The sequence below is a fragment of the Coccinella septempunctata genome, chromosome 3, assembly GCF_907165205.1.
Source record: "Coccinella septempunctata chromosome 3, icCocSept1.1, whole genome shotgun sequence".
Taxonomy (NCBI): domain Eukaryota; kingdom Metazoa; phylum Arthropoda; class Insecta; order Coleoptera; family Coccinellidae; genus Coccinella; species Coccinella septempunctata.
This window is the reverse complement of record NC_058191.1, coordinates 20,738,841-20,746,002: the sequence shown is the minus strand read 5'-3', so window position 1 is coordinate 20,746,002 and position 7,162 is coordinate 20,738,841. Positions and strand designations below refer to the sequence as shown.

Here is a 7,162-nt window from a genome sequence, read left to right as displayed (position 1 = left end):
GGTCTAGTGTCTTTTTTTTACCACGTCAGATAGAATTCAGCACAAAAAAACACTTCCTTCAGAACATGAATTTTAATTGTTTTTTTTTTCAGAATCCCTGTATAATATTTTGTGGTATTTTTCATTGCATGAATTGGAGTAATCATTCAACAAAATTTACGGAAAAAAAACTGATTCGAAAAGTATTTATTTGTAGCTTCCGCAAGAGAGAAAGCATTTTAAGTGAAAAAATTCAACATTTTCATAAAACATCAAATATCTCGAAAACTGTGAGACTTTCACATCAGGTAGAGCACATTCTGATCTCTACTTTCCGTTTTCGTTTGACGTGGTCTTTACGGGACACCCTGTATATATTTTATGGATTTTTAACGAATGAAAATTTCAAATAAGAAAACACGTTTGGATATTTTAAAAATACTTTTATTGTCCAGATAAAACAATAAATTCAGCTTATTTCAACATTAAACAAACATAAAACAGATGAAGAAATACATAATTCTAAAACTTGTAAATAAGCTTATTTACAAGTTTTAGAATTATTTCTTCTGTTTTATGTTGAAATAAGCTGAATTTGTTTTATCTGGACAATAAAAGTATTTTTAAAATATAATATAATATATATAATAGTTTTTTATACTAGTATAAAAAACTTGGTAAAACATAATATGTATATGCATATCAAGATTCGTAACTTGAAAATATATTTATTTCTTCCTGAATTTTTGGGTTCTGCCAAAACCTGAATAACTTGGTTTTTTGCAATAATTTTTTTATCTTCGATAGTCGGATACACAAAGTATGTTCCTATTTTGAAGCTCATCAAAATATTTATTTATCATGTTATGATTAACTCAATTAACTGCGCTCTCGCCCTCTTAATGTTATCAGATAATTTAAATGAAATCTCCCCTTTGTAACGAGAAATGAAATTTTTCATCCATTCCTTCCCAGGATTATTTCCATTCTTAAACCTTTTATCCCTGCTTCCTTTATTTTTTTTTATTTTTTATTTTATATATATATATATATATATATATATATATATATATATATATATATATATATATATATATATATATATTTTGGAGGTGGTATTAACACTTTATAACTATATATATATATATATATATATATATATATATATATATATATATATATATATATATATATATATATATATATATATATATATATATATATATATATATATATATATATATATATATATATATATATATATATATATATATATATATATATATATATATATATATATATATATATATATATATATATATATACAATAGGTAAAATTTCTTGTGCTATATTTTATATATTTCAGGTGCAATTTTCTTGGGTTTAGAGCACAATAAAACTTCAGGTATTCAGATTTTATAACTTGTAATCGACATATGTTTCGGCGTATATAAGCCTTTTTCAAGATTACGAAATAGGTATGGCTTGGACATTTACATCTAAAAATACATTTAAAATCAGTCATAATTCTTCATCACGTGCACATTAACTTACTGCTTTATCTGTAATCTACAAATTATTAATTTATTATAACATTACGAAATATATTGGATCTGTCAATTTGAATTTGTTATTGTTTCATTTTTGACTACCTAGTTTTCCAATTGATCACATGAGATGCCATCTGTGTGCTTGTATGAATAAGTAAATATGGTATTGAAAGTTATTATTTCATTTCGATTATGTTTCACGTTTAGAATCACAGATGTCATCTCAATACAAGTTTTATTTTATTTAAGGATACTATGGTAAATTTTTGATAAATTTTTCAGGTCGGTTCTGTCGTTTATAGAGTTTTTTTTCCTTTTGAATATATATCATTTCCAAGAAAGTCCTTATTTTGTTGTTGGTTTCTCTGTGTAGGATCTGTGTAGGATTTCTTGGAAATGATATATATTCAAAAGGAAAAAAAACTCTATAAACGACAGAACCGACCTGAAAAATTTATCAAAAATTTACCATAGTCTCCTTAAATAAAATAAAACTTGTATTGAGATGACATCTGTGATTCTAAACGTGAAACATAATCGAAATGAAATAATAACTTTCAATACCATATTTACTTATTCATACAAGCACACAGATGGCATCTCATGTGATCAATTGGAAAACTAGGTAGTCAAAAATGAAACAAAAAGTCAAAAATGAAGAAAAGCAAAAGAAAACTCTAATACGAAGAAAGACTTAATTAAAGCGGAAATGAATTAAAGAATCACGAAGGAATCAAGAAAAGAATCAATTACAGAATTACTACCGAATCAAGACTGAAAAATGAATCTAGAATACAGAATCGCAGAATGACTACCGAATGAATAATAATGAATAATCCGCGTCTGGTGGTGCGGCCCTATTTATTAACTCTCCAACATGTGGACGGTCACGTGATCAAAATTGCACTCAAAATTCGGAATTCTCGAATATTCTCCCCAGAAGAAATATTCTCGGTGGCGGTTATCTCTTTATCGGTAAAAGAAACTGTCGTTATCTGCAATCCACGATGTTTTATACTGAATTCGGTGTGTTTTTTGTGGACGGAAAAACAACGCCGAATGCAGAATGACACTTTTTCTTTATTTTGGATTCTTACGGCGGATTAATGATGGAAATTTCAATTATACGGAATTTGAATTCATTATTCTGAAAAATATTTCCAAAATGAAACGGAATAACTATATTGAAACTGAAATCTCCATTAGACGGTGTTGCATTGTTTCAACTGGAAAATTCAGGGAAACGGATATTTAAAACGAGGCTTGATTTTTATTTGAAACAATCAAGTCTCGTTACAAATTTTTTCAGTGTGTCTATCTAGAAGATTGTTATTATTTGGATTTGGAATTGCCACGTCGATGAATAGTGCTCTGTCCTTATCCTTATTGAGCAATATGTGGTCTGGTCTATTGTGGGTTATTTTCCGGTCTGTGAAACCGTGCGATCCCAGTAGAGCTTGTGATGTTCATTTTCCGATACAGCATCCGGATGGTTATTGAAATAAGGAATCTTTTTCGAACTTAGAAGTTGGTGTTTTAGTGCCAAAAAGGAATACTCCTTCTGACGAAAATGATGTATTTTTTATGAAATTTCTTTGAAAGGTCACATTTTGAAAAAATCATTTCAACCGTTTCCCAAAAATAATTATTTTAAGCACTTAAAAATGAAAAATAATAATGCGTATTCAAAGTTTGAAGCGTTTTGTGAGAATTTCACTAGCTGGCAACATCGACTGAAATATGCCTTAATAATAAAGGACAACAAATGCATTATCTTGATGAGATGGCTGTCTATGAAGTCTACTGCGACGAACGAGGAAGGTCGTAAAATTTTATGGGATTTTTATGGCCGGTTGCAGTTGAAGCTCGCCAGTAAGTACGCGCCTGTAGATCAACAGCTGTTGTTTTATAAACGAGCTGACCGGACATTGTTCTTTTCATTGTCTTGTATGCGTTGTTGCCAAATCGTAAACTCCGCAAAAAGCGATTTAAATTTTAAGGATGATTTTGAATAGTTTCCGCGGTGAATTTGAAAAAATCATGAATGAAACTCTTAGTTTAAGTTTGCATATGCAGTGATAACCCAAATTGAGGAGAATTCCCTATTCTTGGTGAAGAATCTTGGCAACGGCATCCCCCCACCGGGAAGATGTGCTGGATAGTTTCTATGTCGCACAGCCATAACGACAGCTATCATCCGCCACTGAGGCATCCTTGGCGACATATTTCATGTAGTTCCTTGTTGGAATCACCTGATCCTGGATGGCGAGCATGAAGCCCTTTGTCTCAGGAAATAACCTTTCGGAAGTCAACCAGTAGTTCGACGCAGATATGTCGACGTAATCATGGTTGACCTCGTTGTGGTGCCTTCCATGCAAAGGTTTGCCAATCAGTCTCTGCATTTTTTTTCTGCAGAGTGTTCGACGATTTCCAAGTGGTCCTGTTGTAGCTTTAACGGTGTAGAACTATCAGCAACACAAACTACTCGATGGAGTTCTGACGAAGCAGCCTTAATCAGGAAATATTTTCGAAGTCCTTTAATTTCCTGGGACATGCGGTTGGACAAGTCAACAATTCCTTTACCCCCGAGGTGTCGTGGCAGCTCTGTCCGTTCTATTGAGCTTTTGGGGTGATGTTTATTATGTTTTGTCAGCATGGTCCTTATTTTTCTCTGCAGGGCTGCTAAATCCGTGGTGGTACGAGAGATGATACCGAATGAGTAGCTCAGCACCGAGCAAGCGTAGGTATTAATCGCTTTTATCAGATTCTTTTTGTTAAGACCAGTTCTCATTATCCTTCTCAATCTTCGGGTGAACTCCTCCGGTAATTCTTTCTTCATCTGGCTCTGATTGATTTTTCTTGCCTTTTTGATGCCTAGATACTTGTATGTGTCTCCTTCCTTTCATGCTTCAATTTCTGCATCTTCGTTGAGTTTGAACGTGCCATCTTCTATTTTCCCTCTCGTTATGTTCAGCAGTCGACATTTTTCCAGTCCAAACTTCATTTTGATGTCTGCCGAGAATCCTTCATCGATTTTCAGCATCTGTTGCATTTGTTTTTTGGTAGATGCGAAAAGTTTCGAATAGTCCATGTGAAGGAGATGATTCAGTTTCATCATAGTTCTACTGCTGCTCTTGATAGCAAATCCGTAGTCCGTAGAATTCAATCTATGAGACAAGGGATTCAGGGCCATCCAGAACCACAGAGGGCTCAGCGAATCTCCTTGGAAAATTCCGCGTCTTATTGGAATAGGTCCTGTTGTAATGGAGCCATCTGCTGCTTTCATTTGAAGACTAGTACGCCAGGTCGACATGGCGTTTTTCAGGAACTTAACAATATTGGGATCCACCTTGTTAATCTTCAAGACTGTCAAGAGCCATTCGTGAGGTTTAGAATCCAATGCTTGTTTGTAGTCTATGTACGCAGCGTAAATAGATTCCTTCGCTTGGAGAACGCTTGATTGCAAATAACTGAATCAATTATTAGTTGTTCTTTGCACCCTCGGCTGTCTTTGGTGCATCCTTTCTGTTGCATGGCGATGATGTTGTTCTTTTCACAATGATTATGAATTCGGTTTGAAATACACGATGTGATCAATTTGTACATCGTTGGAACACATGTGATTGGTCGGTACTTGGATGTATCTTCTGTATTCCTCTGGTCTTTAGGTAACAGGTATGTTGTGCCTTGTGTGAGGAATACTGGCAGTCTTTCGGGATTTTCAATGACATCATTTATTGCGGAGGTCAATTTGTCATGCATGATCCAAAGTTTCTTGATCCAGAAGTTCTGCAATCCATCAGGCCGAGGTGTTTTCCAGTTGTGTAGTCCTCTGATAGCTGATTTTACTTCTTCAATTGTGATCATGTCATGCTGCATCGGCTCATATTTTATAGATTCAGATTTTTCATTTTCAATCCATCCGGTATCTCCATTGAAATGAGGTTTCGTTGGTAATTGTTCGGTCCAGAATTGTTCAATGGCTTCCTTTAGTGGTAACTTTCCATTTTCTCCATCAGACGATGTGAGTGACCGATAGAATGTTTCTTCCGACTTTTCGAATGAATTATTGTCTCTTTTCCGGCTATAATTGCTTTTATATCTCCTCAGGCGTTCTGCATACAGACTCAAGAGTGTCAAGGGAGTGGTGAGCTTTAGCATTCTCCGTCTCTCATTCTCTGTGTGTCCTATTTCTATCCATGATTTCTTTGGGAGCCGGCAATTCATAGCATTTCGTTGACGAATGAGTTTTGTTGCTCTGACGAGGTCAAATAAGACCGAAACCATGGTCAGCATCTACTCTTTGTCGACGAAATGAAATTTCTGGTAATACTTCGAGCGATGGTAGTTTGTTAGTTCGATTTAGATCGTAAAATTCGTTGATTTAATTATCTGCGGATGTTATGCATCTGTATTAATTTGTTTATTAGCTTTCACAACCTTTCCCGTTCAAGTACTGCGTCAGTCGTCCAGTGCCTCTTCTTAGTCTCTCTGTTTTGTATTGAAGACGTTTCTGCCATGGTGGCAGTAATTTGTGTAATTTTGGATCATCGTTGTTCGTTCGGCGAATTTTTGCCCCTTTGGTTTTAGGTGTCGTTAGCGCTGCACAGTAAAAAACTAGATGCAGATATTCCAATGAACTTCCGTCTTGTATCTTGCATCCTCAGAATGTGGCCGCTCTATCTGAGATGGGCCCTCGTTACTTGAGTCTCAATTGTTGTACAACTCGCGCGTTGCAAGACTTCTGCATTCGAAGCTTTGTGGAACATCTGATGAGCATTATTTTTCTTAAGCTTCATTCGGTTTCGGATTTCGAACAGTCCGAGAATGGTTCTAGAACTGCGCAGAGGATTCGATACTAGGGCGCAACATTTCTGCGCAGTTCTAGAACAATTGTCGGACTGTCCGAAATTCGAACCCGAATACAGCCTTAGATGACGTTGTTGCGTTTGTTCAAGCTGTTTAATATGTCGCTTGTAGGGCGTCCAGCTTTCGCTTCCGTAAAGAAGCGTTGGAAGGACCACTGTTTTGTGAACAGCTATCTTGGTCTTCAGATTGAGGTGGTGATTTTGAAACACTCTGACCTGCAGCTTCCAGAATGCCCGTGATGCCGAATTGATACGGTTGTGTATTTCTATGTCTAGGTAAGCCCTAGTATTTATGAAGCTTCCCAAATATTTGAACTGCTCGACCTGTTCTAAAGTTTCATTCTCCAGGCTGATATCTGTTTGAAGGCTTTCTGGCAGACTTACCAGGATTTTGGTTTTGTCGATATTGAGTCTAAGGCCTAAAGCTTCTTATATAATATATAATATATCCAGCATTATCTGTAGATCCTCTAGGCTGCTAGCTGTAAGTGCGCAGTCGTCTGCATATTGAAGTTCCGTGATAAACTTTGAACGGGTTTTTGGTCTGAGGCGCTTCAGGTTAAATAGGAGTCCATCGAATCTGAATCTTATTCCAACACCTCTTACAGGCGTACTCAAGTCAGCAATTATCGAGACAGCTATAGCGAAAATATTGAACAGTAAAGGCGCTAACACGCAGACTTGTTTTATTCCAGAGTTGGTTAAGAAATGGTTGGTTGTAGAGCTATTATGCTGTATTCGAGAATAAAAGTCACACAGAGCAGA

The 7,162-nt window shown here is 35.4% G+C and overlaps 1 long non-coding RNA gene across 1 annotated transcript; it reads right to left on the bottom strand.

The window, feature by feature from the left end:
* Positions 1-1,387: 1,387 nt before the first annotated feature.
* On the bottom strand, positions 1,388-1,832 carry LOC123310473. Its single transcript, XR_006537362.1, has 2 exons — positions 1,534-1,832; positions 1,388-1,478 (listed from the first exon to the last, which is right to left on the bottom strand). It is a non-coding gene; the product is annotated as an uncharacterized LOC123310473 (long non-coding RNA).
* Between the last annotated feature and the right edge of the window lie 5,330 nt (positions 1,833-7,162).